Here is a 15,570-nt window from a genome sequence, read left to right on the forward strand (position 1 = left end):
AAAAGTTATGTATCAACTTCATGTATCATATATCTGGGTGGATGCCATTTAAATACTGCTTCCACTTTTGGTAGATCCATATCAATCCCCTTTGACAAGATCCTAAACACCAGAAATGACAAGGAGTCTACTTCAAATTGCCATTTTTCTTATTTATAGAATGTGTTCATTTAATCTCCTCAGGACCTCTTTCACATGTTCCTTGCGGGCTTCCAATGACTCTGAGAAGATCGAAATGTCTTCTATGCATGCAATAATTAAGGTGTCTAATACATTCCTGGTCCTCGAGCTTGGGGGCCCTTTGTGGTAAAAGACATGGGGGCTCCTAATTTGTATAAGTGACAAACATTTTTCATACTCAAGGGCATCATGGGAAATTACATTACAAGACGTTGACAGGAGTAAGCCAAGACACTGATGCCTTTGTGATATGCAATATATGAATAGTCACTGTGATTATTTCATATGGAGCCACTGTATATTTAACACATATTAGGGTTTTGTTTAATACTGTACACTATGAAAATGATTAACATTTAGGGGCTCATTATTTTAGCAGATAAATCACACAGTGAGATAGAATGAGTTATGACATGATAAAATCCATGTACATCTCAATCAGCTGCAATGTAAAGATTAGCAATATGCAAATGGGCTCCTTCAAACAACAACGAGGAGTAATAAGGGTGCAATCTCAGCCCAATCCCATTCAATCTCTACATCAATTACCTTCCTACAGGACTAGAGGAATCCCAGACCGCAGGTCTGAGACTGATTGGCTCAGAAATAAAAGGCCTTCTATATACAGATAACCTGATCATACTGGCACCCAACAATGAATGTCTATAATATAATCATAACCTCCTTGAAGAATAATGCAAGACCTTCACCCGAAAAGTACACAAAATCATGCTATTCCTATTTCTGTTCCTATTTGTGCTTTGAAAAGTGCCTACTGCCCCTAAGGCATCTAAGCACTAATGCAATAAGGAGGTCAAACTGCAGATGGTTTACTGGAAAAAGCACGTTTTAAATTTAGGATGAAAGCAGAGGTGCATGTAAGTAGAATTTCAGAATAAGGCAAAGAGAAACATCAACAAATTCCAACTATTCCTTAATGGCACAGACGTTCAGCAATACAAATATTGGGATGGGTGCAGGAAGAGGTCCAAAGGGGGCCAGCCAGAGAGTGACAGGAGGGTGCAGGTGTGCCGATTAGGAGAATCTCTGTTTTACTGGTATTAAGGCAGAGATCCTTGGTGGCACACCACTCCTGGATAGCAGACAGACAGTCAGAGATGAGAGAAGGAGAAGAGGTGGCAGAGGTGAGCCTGAAAACGAGATGAGTGTCATCCGCATAGCACTAAAGGTTGAAGCAGAGAGCGGCAATGCGGTGGGTGAGAGGTACCAGGTATTGGTTGAACAGCCAGGGAGAGAGGTTAGACCCCTCGGGAACACCACAGGTAGAGAGTGAGATAGAGGAAAGGAAGGACCCAAGTTGGACCTGGGAGGGTCGATCAGAGAGGAACAAGGTCAGCCAGGCCAGGGCCTGATCAGTGATACCCAGGTTATCACAGAGACGGTTGAGCAGGATGGCAGGGTTGACCGTGTCAAAGGCAGAAGAGAGATCGAGTAAGATGATGACAGAGGAGAGATTAGAATCAAGGTTAGATAGCAGGTCTTCACGAATGTTCAAGAGAGCAGTTTGTGTGCTTCTGGCTGCTCTGAAGCCTGACTGATGGTCATGGAGACAACCAACAGATTCAGTGTGAAGATTAAGATGGGAGATGGCCAGCTTTTCCAGGAGTTTTCCCAGGAAAGGAGTGATGGAGATTGGGCGATAGTTAGAAGAAGAGAGTGCTTCAGTGGGGAAGGGAAGGCTCCAATGGTGAAGGAGTGGTTGCAGAAGTCAGCCAGGGCAGGAGCAAGGGTGTCAATGTGGTCCTTGATGGTTTTGGAAGACCAGGGAAGAACCTGTTTTGACAAGACATTTATAGATCAGACTTGTCTAGAAACCTCGTCAGGAGAGAACAGTGGAAATGAAGAGAAAGATGGAGGAGAGGTGGCCATAGGGGGGCCAGAGGGAGAGGAGAGTGTAGAGGGAGGAGGAGGAGAGGACCAGTGTGTGGACAGGATGTCCTGGGTTTTAGATATGAAATGAGAAGACAGGGCCATGAAGAGGGCCTGGGAGGGGACAGAAGTGGTAGAGACTGCAGCAGGATTGGCCAGCTCCTTGCAGATTTTAAAGAGTTTGGCTGAGTTGTAAGACGCCACAGGGACGCAGGCTTGGATGTAAGCTCTCTTCTTAGTGCACTGAGAGATCCGGTATTGCCTTTGGAGCAGGTGGCAGGCCAGTTTGTCAGTGGATGAGCAAGAAGCTAGCCATTTCCTTTCAGCCACCCTGCACTTGCGTTTAAAAGTGATGAGGTCAGAGTCATACCAGGAGTTGCACTTGGCTTTGGGTTTCAAGCGCATCCTCATGACAAGGGCAAGAACATCAAGAGTATCAGAGATAGAAGATTGGAGCATGGGAAGGGCTGTGTCAGGATATGAGTCAGCCAAAGGAGGAGGAGCGGGAGAGAAAGTGGTGGCGAAAGCCTCAACTACACATGCTTCATGGGTCGGATGACCGAGAAGGTAGGTGGCAGTGCTGGAGTTGGCTTGGCCTGAGGGGTGGAGAGGATGAGATGGGAGGAAAGGAGAAATTGATCACTCCAGGAGAGAGGAGTGGTGATGGTGGGGCTAGAGAGGGCGGGGGAGATCAGAATATCCAGAGTGTGCACTGCAGAGTGAGTCGGGCCAGAGGGGAGAATAGAAAGAGAGAGAGAGTTGCAGAGTTCACGAAGGAGTCCGGAGGAGGGAAAGGAAGCATCCAGGTGGATGTTAAAGTCTCCAAGAAGGAGGAGTTGAGTGGTCGAGGCCAGGCAGGAAGAGGAGAGGTCTGCCCACTCAGAGAGGAAGGAGGTGATCTGACCAGGTGGCCGATAGATAGTAGCCACGGTAAGAGAGTGGCCAGGAGAGAGAGAGACCGTGCAGGCAAGGCATTCAAAAGAGGAGTAGGCCTGCATAGGAATGACAGAGGCAGGAGTCCACTCAGGGAAAATTCAAGGCTACACCCCCTCTGGAACAGTTGGATCTGGGTGCGGAGAGGATCTTGTACCTATCAAGTAGTGCAAAACCAAACAGCAAAATCCTCGAAACAATCCCTTGAACAATATACTTCAGAATTGTGGTAGTTCGGCAGCAGTGCCCCACACGTTGACCACATAGGAAACCAGAGACAGACAGAGAAATTGACCAAGGACTTATATCAGGTCCTAAAGAAGGAATACACAATGTAATGGAGAGTAGAACTAGCAGGGCAAAACAAAAGAAAATGCTTCAGGTTATTGGGGCAAAACTGTAAACTTGCAGGTTACCTAATTTACTCACTGAATACAGAGTGAGTGACCACAATCTGGAAATAGGGACTGACTGACAAGGCTCAAAGGAGAAGCTCAGGGAGGACATCATCTGTTAGGAATGTGAATTATGAGAAGTAGAAAATAGGAGACACTTCCTTCTGCACTGTCCTGTGTACAGAGACATTCAGGGGCCCTTATTTCCAGACATTTTTTGAGACTAGGGAAGTCTTTTCAACTAAAATTGAACATCAATAGCTCTGCTTCATCCTTCAACAAACAGCAGAATTAGCAGAGAGGACAGCAAACTATGTGCATGCATGCCACCAGAAAAGAAAATGCGTATAAAGCCATTTGGACTTCAGAAAAAGCTGAAATCCAAAATGATCACTAAAGAAGAAAATGCAACATTTAGGTATCGCATGTATTTACATTGCCAATATTTGTCTACCGTGTCTTGCCAATAAAGTACCTTGTATTATATTGTCTTGTAGTGTACTGTATTATAAAGAGTGTCCTCTCCCCCTCACCTTCAGCCCTCATTCTCTTAAAGCCATTGACATCTACATCTGTCTTATTCACCATCCCACCTCCTACTAAACACTCATTTTGTTACGCTCACCTGGCATCCACAGGGACGCCACCCAGCTGGGTTACTCGCTGGTATGCTTCTCAGCTTTGCCCTGATGTGGTCTGCGGGGAAGGTTCTGCCTTGTGGTAGAATTAGGCGTGCTCTCCGTCCTGCCTTCTTTGCAGGGGCGCGTTGTCTTTCATGGGCGAGTGCGGTCCAGTTACTTCACTGATGCCGGCCCGTTTGATATTGTTCAGGTAGGTCTTATTGCTGTTCTTTAGTTTTGTTGCTATCCTGCATGCCTTTCTTTGTTTAAAATGTCTCTTTTTTCTCCCTTAGGTATGCAGAGCTTCAGCGCGGCGAACTGGCTTGGTTGAGCCCCGCTGGTAAATGATGGCGCATTAAGAGCGCTATGATGCGGTAAGTAAGCGCTATGCGCAGCGCTAAAAAGTCTTGCCTTTGCTAACCTGTGTTTTCCTTCCTTGTAGATCGCGGTGTTCTTCAGCGCGAGTGGAATGTCTGGAGTGGTGCCAGCCGAGAGGCAACCAGCCAGGTAAGCCTTTTGAGCAGTTCGTAATTTGTAAATGTCTCTACAGCTTTCTTTAATGTTGCCTCTATCTTCCTCTTTCAGGTCGTTCTGTCCGGGAGGCGTGCAGATTCGAGGAAGCTGTTCTCAGTAGCTGCGAGTGTTTAAAGATGAAGACTGCAGGTAAGATGCTGCTGCTAATGATGTTCCTTTTGTCTCCTTGCAGGTTCTGCTTCTCCGAGGTTCGAGGGAATAGCTGGACACGGTGAGCGTCACGTTGCAAGCTGCAAAGTAACATGAAGCATGTTCTGCAGTCAGGGTGTGGTTTATACAGCCCAGGTAAAGTAGTACCAGGGAAAGTAGTTCCAGGCCTGCCACACCCAAAACACTAGACCGCATAGCTTGGTTCTTAGAAACCAAGCTATGTGGATGCCTCCATGTTGGCTGAAAATACAATAAAGTAGTTCCCAAGCACATTGTTGTTCATGATGTATGAGCCTGGCGCCATAGGCGCCAGGACTGGCCCCATGAGGGCTTTTGAAGAGGATGCCAGGCTCTAGAGGCCCGAGTCCTGACTCCACCTGGCCAATGGGTTTGCCAGAGGGTGTTTTGGGCGATGGTTGTGACACATTTCGAATCAATCTCTGCCATTAGTTTTAGTACCTTCACCTCTCTCGATTACTCCCAGTCACATTTATTTCCTTCAACTCTCTTTTGATCTGGGCCATCCCATCTTTCTTCCCTGGTTCTTCTCCTTGTGTCCCTCTACCTTCCCTTGTTCTCTTCTTTCCCATTGTCCATTTCTCCCATCCTTCACTTCCTTCTTATCCCTCCTTTTCATCCCTTCCCTTAGTAACCTCTGTTTTCCTTCATTAATCTCTTCTAACCATCTTTCATCGATTATTCTCCTCCTTTCCTGCTTCCCCTTTTCAACATTCTTCACCTCCCTCTCTTAACACGCTTCTTCTCTTCACCCTCTGTACCCTCATTTTCTTAATTTCTTTCACTAATTTATTCTCCTATGCTTCATGCCTACTTTCCTGCCTCCTTGGTACTGTTTCCTTGGTTACCTGCTTCCTATTTCCCTCTTCATTCATGTCCACATTTCATTTTGATCTCTTTTTTATTCTGTTCTTTCTTCGTGCTTGTCCTTTTCTATTTAATCGTATTTCTGTCATGTACCCATATGGCTCTTTTGTTTCCCCTAAGTACTTTTTCTTCATGTATTTTACTTCTCCCTTTCTCTGATTCTGATCATTCTGTTATTCCTGTTCATTTTCTTTCATTCTTCCTTCTCTACCTTTCTCTTTATCACCATTTTATTGTTCAAGGTTTTTCTTTCTTTATTTCACTTTTTCATTCACATTTTCCCTGCTTCACTGTGCCTTCCCTTGCTTTCTTGTTTCCACCCTCCATCTTTTATTTCTTCTTTCCCCCTCTTTCATTTTCCTTCCTCTCACTTTCTCCCCATTCTCTTTCTTCCCCATGTGTGTTTTCTTTTACTGTCCTTCCCTTTCTTTGTTATCCTGATTTCCCCTCATTTGATCTATTTACTGCTCCTCACTCCTCACCATTTCTTGCTAGAAAGCCAGTCTTTGCATGAGAGTTTTCTAAAAAAGTCGGGGAGGTTTGGTTTCACGTTTGGCAGCTAAATAATGTGATGGCCTACGTTTCACCAGGTTCTGATCAGCTCTGTCTATAGTTGAAGAAGGATGGTGCCGAGGAGGCTGTGTTAAAAGCAGGTATTTGCCAAGATGCCAATGCAATAAAAAGAACACAGAGATTGTCTGCCCTCCCCAATCACTTTGGGCAAATGTGGTCCTCTTTCCAACATGCCTCTGCTTCCTCTGTGCTTGAGGGAGGAGTTGGATCAGCTGGCAGTGCCATGGCCTGCCAAAGGCTGCCTTTTCTGTGTGAGAAAGAGTCTCGCCGAGGTCTGTAACGTTGGACAAGCATTGAGGCTAGAGTGAAACAGTTCCAGCATCTGCTGCAAGGCGCGGCATCTGGAAGACCACCAGCGGTGCTCAAGCAGGTCAAGGGCTACTTTGCTTGAACCGACTAATGCTAGATGAGTCCGATCACCAAAGGTCATGCTCAACTTCTGACCGATGATGACCTCCTAGATGTGGACTGGTCCAAGGAGTACTGGCGATAGCGCCCACCTCGGACCATGAATGGGAGGGGTCAGCTATAGAGTTTACTGATGCTCTTTATGAAATGACAGGCCTGCCCCCACTGGTTATCTAGTGCTATATTATCCGGGTGCAGTGACATGAAATGCTCTGATGGGTATACCTGGATGATGTCATGTGTTGAACGTGGACTGGGCTTCTCCTGCCTGTTACCTACCCACCGTTGCAACCATAAGTTTCCAAAAGCTACGGATCTCTCTGTGATCGCTGCCATCTCATGGTCAGGGGGAAAACAAAACTCATATTGATCAATATGAACGAGGTAGATTTCAGCTCCAAGCACGAGAAGCAAACTCATGCGAGGGATGTCTGGGTGCTGCTGTCTACTATGAGAAGGTTTCCCCATACCATGGTCAAATCACAGCACCTCTGCCAACATAGCATGCAACATAATCTACCCAAAGGGATGTGTTCAACAGGAAGCGGCGTGGCCCCCATCACGCTGGGACAAAAGATGATGATGAGGCCCCCACAAGAAAACCTTCCCAGATGATTTCCTCTGCATTTATCTGCAAGGGCCTGACATCCACTTGAACATGTATTGCATTTTGTGGGGAGCTGAGAAATTGCCACTTGTTTGAAACGACCTATCCCGGGGATAAATCAAATTGGACAGATGTGCATTTCCACCTGTTCATAAAGGGGCGATTCACAGAAAGCAGCTGCATGGTGAGTAGGGTACCCAGTCATTTTACTGAAAATAAAACAGAGTGGTAAGTTTTACCGAAAGCCAAAATACCGAACATGTTAATTAAATATATATATGGTAGTGCAGTAAGGGGTTAAAATGGGTGGGGATGGGGTTGGGGTCGGGTTGAAAGGATAGAAAAATGGGGCTTTAGGAGGGGGGCCTCAAATTAAAAAAATAAATTCGGTATTTTTTCGGCATTTTGACCACTATGAAATTGACCCCTCGGTTTTTACCTTTGGTGAAATTACATATAACTTGTTAGTTTGTGTTATCTCTCGCCAACTCAATGGTTATTTGTATTTATTATCAGCTTCAGAACGCTAAGCGGATTAACGATATTGTTACAATCATGTTACAGCATCCGTAAAACAACAGAGTTTGTGTTTTGTGGACAACTCAACATTATGAATAAAAGTATGCAATTAAGAAGCATGTGAGACGCCATGTTATCAACAGAATAAATATGTGCCCACAAATAGCAGTTCAGAATCGAGCATTCCCAAAGATGGAGGCTAATGCGCAGCAGGGAGATCCTATTGGATAATACTCCAAGCGCCTAGACACATGGGGACAACCAAGTGGAATTTTCTGAGATTGCTGAAAGGCATTTAGCCAATTATAGAAGTGGCCTAATGGAGTTGCACTGCGTCAGCCTGTCTCTAATGTGGGAGGGCTAAGATGACTTTTTAAAGGCAGCACCTGTTTAAGATGTTAAGAAAGCTTTCCTTGTATGCCGACAACTTAGGCCATTCACCAGGCAAAAGCCAAAGCTTACTTAGGCATATCTGGAGGGGAAGTAGAATCCATCCGGAAAACCTGAAGAGAGACTGGATTACTAGTGTTATTTATTTACTTTCAATTCTTATAACACGCTTCACGCCCATGGGCCTCAGAGCACACATATTTTTGTTTGGTTATTGCAATTGGTTTAATTAAACCTTTACAAATACACACAAGTAAAAGAATCAGAACAAATATAAAAACACAATCATATTAAAAAAAAACATAGGGCCTCATTACGAGTAGGGCGGTAAGGGATACCGGGCACCGGTAAGGAGACCGGTGCCGGTAATCCCTTACCGCCCTACTACGAGGTCCCTTAGCGGGTCCCTCCTTTAACGCCTGGTCTGACCAGGCATTATGGACGGGACCAGTTAAGGGAAATCAGAGCCAATAACGGTACCGCAAATTGCGGTACCATTATTAGCTACTTCCCCCTTCCCATTAAGCCCTATGGGGGCTCAAATGGGAATGGGGAATGCTTGTTTCAATGGGGATTTACTGGTCCCGCACAGGTCGGACTACACTGGTAAGTCCGCATTGAACGAGACCGGTGCCGGTACCGTGAGTGGAGGCAGTCATGGCGCAAATAGCGCCATGACTACCACCAATCTCGGAATGAGGCCCATAGTCATTTGTTTCGAGGAAAAAAGAGAAAGACTCACTTAACCATCATTAGTGGAATAGTAAGAACAATGGTAATATTAAAAATTCCAACCAAGGCAGTGAGGCAATAATATAGTACCAATTAGAGGTACAGTTCAATCAGTGCATTCAACCTGTCATAAGGGAAAAGAACCTAAGGAACCGTAGATTGAAGACCAAGGGCCTCATTACGAGGATGGCGCTCCCGTAATGAAGGGTGCCGGTACAGGACCGGCACCGTTCATTACGGGATGCCTGATTACGAGGTCCCCTAGCGGGACCAAGGAGCTAATCACAGGCCCGTAATTAACAGGCCCGTTATTAGCTCCATCCCCATTCCCATTGAGCCCTCTGGGGGCTCAAATGGGAATAGGGATTGGTTTTGTGAATGAGGAATTACCGGGTCCTCCAAGGTTGGAATGACCCGGTAATTCCTCATTCACAGAATACTCCTAATGAGGCCCTTAGTCTGTTTCCTAAAATCCTCCTGGGAAATTGTCCACCTGAGATCAAGCGGAAAGCTTGTTCCAGGCAGAAGGAGCCTGCACATCAAAAATGGTTCCACCACAGCTCGTAAGCTTGAACCTGGGTTGCACCCGTTTGTAGGGATCATAGGAGCATAGGCAATTGCCTGGAGGGAGAGTGGTGAGACAATCAACCAAATATTGCAGCACCTCACTATTGCAACACTTACAGGTGAGAGACAAAAGTTTGTGTGTAACACAATGTTTAATGGGAAGCCAGTGCAATTCCCTTCTGGCCTTAGGGATATGATCTCTCCTGGACAACCTGTGAACAGCCCGACCAGCGCCATTTTGCGTAACTTGAAGCGCCCAGATGTTAGCTTTCGCGGTGCCTGGCAACAAACTGCTACAATAGTCCAGGCGCGTGTTTATCAGAGCAGTAGCTAATAGTGATCTGGTCTTCAATGATATGTAAGATCGAATATAGTTCAGTAGTTTAGTGAAGTAACCGCAAGTAGCTCGGACACGGGCAACCTGCAGTTTCATGGTAAGCTTGGTGTTCAGGATGACGCGCAATGTCTTAATGTTCTTAGCTACTTTGATAGTACTCAGCTGCGGGTTTCTCAAGTGATTTGCTATGTTCCATTCACGAACAGGGAGGAAGCATTATCAAAAGGCTCCCAAATGATTCATCAGGCCATGCTGAACTTCTACCCAATTCTCCACAAGAGCAAGTAAATGAACCCATGACCCTTTCATGTATTTAAATGTTATATTCCTTGGAAATGTAGTATTTACCCTTGCGGATTAAACGTTAATAAATTAACTGCCCCGGTTTTTGCAGAAAGCAAGGTTCTGTCAGTTCTGTGAGTTACAGTGCTCAAATAAAATGTCAGATAAACAATGAGTTCAAAGATCTTTGCGCTGAGAAAATCTTAGTCTGATTAAAATGTTCCAACGGTGCTGCTCTTTTCTTAGTGTTTAGAAAGTTGGAGAGGGGCTTTTTTGGAGGCAATAGGGTCCAAGTAGAATGTTGTTCAAATGTGTGCCCTTGTTCATAAATACAGGTTATTTTACATGCAGATTCCAAATTATCCCACTGCACTAAATGTCATCTATATCCCACATTTGAATTGTTCACTTTCTTTAAAGCATCATAGAAAATGTAGGTGCAGTTGATCACACTCCATCCCTTCATTGCGTTGCATGATGTTATATTTTCATTTTCCTAGATACATGATTACAGTGATTTGCAATTGCCGATTTGGCATTGCATTGTCAATGTTGAATGTGACCCCTTGTGAATGCCTTTTGTGATACTTGCACCAGTCATTTGAAAGTAGTAAAAAATAGATTTATACTCCTATATAAGTATAGGTTTAAGGATGCTATGGGCCTCATTACAGTTTGCCACAAAACCTCTAGCACCGAATATGGTGCCTGACATTACAAGTCCCAGTAGAAGATTTTGAAAGTCCCTCTATGGGAGTGGGGAGACGTACGCGTTGGCACCGTTGCTAACAGTGCCGGCATGTCTGTGAAGAATCTGCCTACCAGGGCCGCTGCACTCGGCATGGTCAGAACTGTCGTGCGCAGCAGCACCAGCAGGCAGGCACCTTTCCAGGCCGCCACACTTGTAATGAGGGTTTTCATTGTCATTTATTATTACTGATTAGTGAGATGTGTTTAAAAAGGCACCATCATAGTGCATCATAATATATTGGTGATTTCGTACAACACCTGTTTCAGGTGACTTCCCCTGTATCACTAGGATTGACTTGTATTTAAATTCATGTTTATTTTATATAAAGAAAAATTTTCTAAGAAAAACAGCTTGCTTCTTATCCAAGTGTGGAAGGTAGGAGAGCTATGGGGGTCAATACGAGTTGGGCGGTGTTCCAGTGGTAAATCTGCCAGAATACCACCCAATGGAATTACTGTTATTGCCACTTGATTTGGCGGTAATACCGCCAGATTACAAGTTGCGGTAGCAGTGTAAGTCCCCATTTTTTTAGTCCACTGGACTCAATGGGGTCTTTTGGCAGAAGTACTGCAGCAGATCCTCCAACTTTCCACCCAACTCATAATTGGGTGGTGCAGTAATTCAGCGGTATATGGTAATACCACCTCATTTAACCACACTGCCCAACTCGTAATGAGCCCCTATTCTGTATTCTGGATTTACTGAGACAGTTAAATTCATGTCAGTGAATAGAACTTATAGTAACTAATTGTACACATATTGTTTTAAGGTGGTTTGTTAAATTGCCCCAAATGGGTGTTGCCAAGTCAATCATATATATTCTGCCAAAACAAAAAGAATGTCCTATGACAGCTAAAAGGGCACTGAAAGGGTAGTGATGTCATATTTTGTGAAACAAGCAATGAGTTTAATAGTTCGTTTATTCTGGTCTTGAAACCATATCGTTGAATTTTGCCCCTGAGCTATCTCGGGAGTATAGCTCAGGGGCAAGCAGAGCAACACAGGTTCGATCCCTGGGTCCACGCTTAGAAACCTCTGGGTATTAAGCGCATTATAAATGACCAATCATAATCATAAAATACTAATTTTGTATTGGTTTTGTGTGCCTGTTCTGTTTAAAGACGCCTGCAAGTTGGTTACCATGCCACTGTAGAAGACCTATTTCTCATTATTCCCTTTCACTACGCATCCCTAATGAAACCACTACAAGACAAACTCAGTCAGGTTAGGCGGTTCATCATTCTCAGCCTTGGCCCCCACGCTGTGGAACGCATTTCCACCCCACATCTGCCTTACTGAAGATCTAATGTCTTTCCGCAAACTACTGAAAACCTGGCTCTTCCCCTAAAACCAACCCGTACGCAAACTAACCCAAACAGAATAACAGCATCTCAATGACACCAATCCAACAAACTGCTAGATGCGAGAAAAATCGACATCTAATAACCGACAATATAAACTAAGAGGACAAACAGAATAGAACAAGTAAAGTAGCAGTAAAATGGATAATAAGGAATAATCGTACGAAAACAGTAACGAGATTTAAATTAATGAAATGGATGTAATGCATGATGAATGAACAAAGTGAATGGAGTGGATGAAATCGTTAGAATGGACGAAGCGTGTGGAACAGATGAATGCGCTGAGCAGATGAATGCATTGAGCAGATGAGTGTGTAGATCGGATGAGTGTATAGAACAGATGAGTATATTGACCGGATGAGTGTGTAAAGCGGTTGGATGTGTAGAGCGGACGAGTGTGTAGAGCGGGTGAGTGCACAAGTGCAGAGGAGCGTGTAGAACGCAGGAGTGCGTAGACCTGATGAATGTGCAGAATGGATGAGTGTAGAACGGATGAGTGTTTAGAGCGGACAAGGGTGTAGTACGGATGAGTACGGAAGTACGGAAGTGTGTGTAGAACGCTGGAGCAGATGAATGTGCTGACCGGATGAGGGTATAGAGCGGATGAGTATATAGAGCAGATGAGTGTATAGAGCGGATGAGTGTATAGAGAGGATGACTGCGTATGAGCGAATGACTTTGTAGAGCTAATGACTAATGAGTGCATATAGCAGACGAATGCGTGGAAAGAACGAGTGCATAGAGCGGATGAGTGCATAGAGCGGATGAGTGTATGGAGCGGATTAGTGCGTGGAGCAAGTGGGTGAGCAGAGTGGATGGGTGAGCAGAGCGGATGGGTGAGCAGAGCGGAAGAGTGCACAGAGCGGAAGAGCGGTAGAGCGTACAGAGTTGAAGAGCACGCAGAACGGAAGAGTGCGCAGAGCGGAAGAGTGCGTAGAGCGGAGGAGTGCACAGAGCGGAGGAGTGTGTGGAGTGGATGATTGCGTAGAACATACTAGTAGGTAGAGCCAACGAGTGTATGGAGCAGATGAGTGCGCAGAGCAGGTGAGTGCGCAGAGCGGGTGAGTGCGTAGAGCAGGTGAATGCATAGAGCGTGCGAGGGCATAAAGCGGACGAGTGCCTAGAGCGGACGAGTGCCTTGAGCAGATGACTGCCTAGAGCAGATGAGTTGCGTAGAGCAGATGAGTTGCGTAGAGCGGATGAGTTGCATAGAGCGGATGAGTGCGTAGAGTGGATGAGTGCGGAGTGCATGTAGAGCAGATGAGGGCCTAGAGCGAAAGAGTGCGTAGAGCGGATGATTGCGTAATGCAGATGAGTACGTAGAGCCGCTGAATGTGTATAGCGGACGGAACGGGTGAAGTATGTGTATGGAATGGGTGACGTATAAGATCCTCACATCCATATTGGCCCGCAAGCTAGCCAGGGTGGTGGGTTCCATCGTTCACGAAGATCAGAACGGATTCGTTCCTGGGCGCAACACCACTGCTAACCTCCGGAGGCTGCAGCATGTAATGGCCGAAACATATGACAGGGACGAGGACCTGGCGGTGTTGTCGCTCGACGCCATCAAGGCCTTCGACTCCATATACTGGGAGTGGATCAGGGAGGTCCTGAGAAGATTTGGCTTTGGAGAGGGCTTCATCAGGTGGGTTGAGGTCCTCTACAATTCCCCGACGGCGAGAGTAAGAACGGGAAGAGTGGTTTCAGCGGCTTGGGATATACAAAGGGGAACAAGGCAGGGCTGCCCGTTATCACCCATGCTGTACATACTGGGCCTGGAACCGATTGCATTATACTTCAGGCAGCAGCTCTTCGATGCTGGCATTAAGGTGGGCAATGCACACCACATAATATCCTTGTATGCAGACGACGTCCTTCTTTACCTAAGCTCCCCCGAAGTTAACGCGCCAACCGCGTTGGAGATACTGGACAACTATGCGAAGTACTCAGGGATCCGCTTTAGTAGGAATAAGTCCTCTGCCTTCCCCTTGGCGGGCTTACGCAACATTCCGGAAAACAATCTCCCAGAGATAGGAATAAGCTGGCAACTGGTCCAGTTCCGTTATTTGGGGATCAACATAAGCCACACCCCGCTACTCATGCATGAACACAACACCGAGGCCGCCATCACGAGTCTCCGAAGTTCTATAAAGTTTTGGTCCAAGCTCCCATTGGCCATGGTGGGCAGGGCAGCGATTGTCAAGATGATCGTACTCCCCCGATTCCTGTATTTCTTCGTAAACATTTGCCATTACATTAGACCGTCCTTCTTCAAGAAGCTGGAGGCCATCTTCAGGGACTTCCTTTGGGGCCCACACAGGCATAAACTGTCGCTGTCCGTCCTCTCTCTCCCACACAAAGAAGGCGGAATAAAGTTACCGGATCTCCAGTTGTACTACCTGGCTGCCCAGCTGAGTCACATAACGAGATGGCTCTCGGATGAGCCTTCAGCAGAGACCGAACTGCTGAGGCAACCCTTGGACAATGTGATCCCCAAGGAGATCCTATGGCACCCTACATGGCAACCCCCGGTCCCCTCCATGGTGATTGACCTGGGAAGAAAGATATGGGCCAGGTCCTGCTGCATCAGGCGAATACGACACCCATACTCTCCGGACAATCCCATCCTAGCAGACACCTGTCGAACGGCTGCAGACATCTCTACGGCAAGGAGGTGGGAAGAGGCCGGCATTTACACATGGAGCGACATGTATGAGGAGGGAGAATTCAGGGATTTCGAATCTCTTAAGGCTGCCGATGGAATTCCCCCGGGCCAGTTCCTCTGGTACCATCGCCTCAAACAAACTGCTAAGAAACAATGGACCGGATGGCCGGAGGAGCCCTCCCCTGACCCTCTGCTACAAGAGATGCATGACCTCTCGGACGGCTGGAGACCTGTCTCCAGGCTTTACAGCAGACTATGTGATAAAACCAACCCTAAATGCGAAGATCTGAGGACAAAATGGGAGGCGGACCTTGAGACCCCGATTTCAGATAAAGAATGGGAAAGAGCGCTGATATTTCCCAAAAAAGTATCCAGGAACACCAGGTTTGGCCAGATCCAATTGAACGTTCTTTACAGGACATACATGACCCCACATAGGGTTGCCTCCTTCAATAAGACATCCTCCCCTGCATGCCCCTGGTGCGGGAATGATAAAGCAGATGTGATTCACATGTTCTGGACCTGCACCAAGGCGATGGCACTGTGGTCCAAGGCCAAACAGACCTGCATGGACGCCGGAATGACAAGATACGAATGGACTCCTGGCGAGTGCCTCCTGGGGACCTACCCCAGACCTAGCAAATCCAAGCACGCTGTTAAATTAATGGACATCTCATGTATCCTGGCTAAAAGAACAATAGCGATGGCCTGGAAGACGCCGTCGGGCCCCAGGCAAGAGAGATGGCTCAAAGAACTCGAGAGATGGACAACAGCTGAAACCAGGGCCTGGC

The sequence above is a fragment of the Ambystoma mexicanum genome, chromosome 6q (genome assembly GCF_040938575.1).
Source record: "Ambystoma mexicanum isolate Mex_15411 chromosome 6q, UKY_AmexF1_1, whole genome shotgun sequence".
NCBI classification, from domain to species: domain Eukaryota; kingdom Metazoa; phylum Chordata; class Amphibia; order Caudata; family Ambystomatidae; genus Ambystoma; species Ambystoma mexicanum.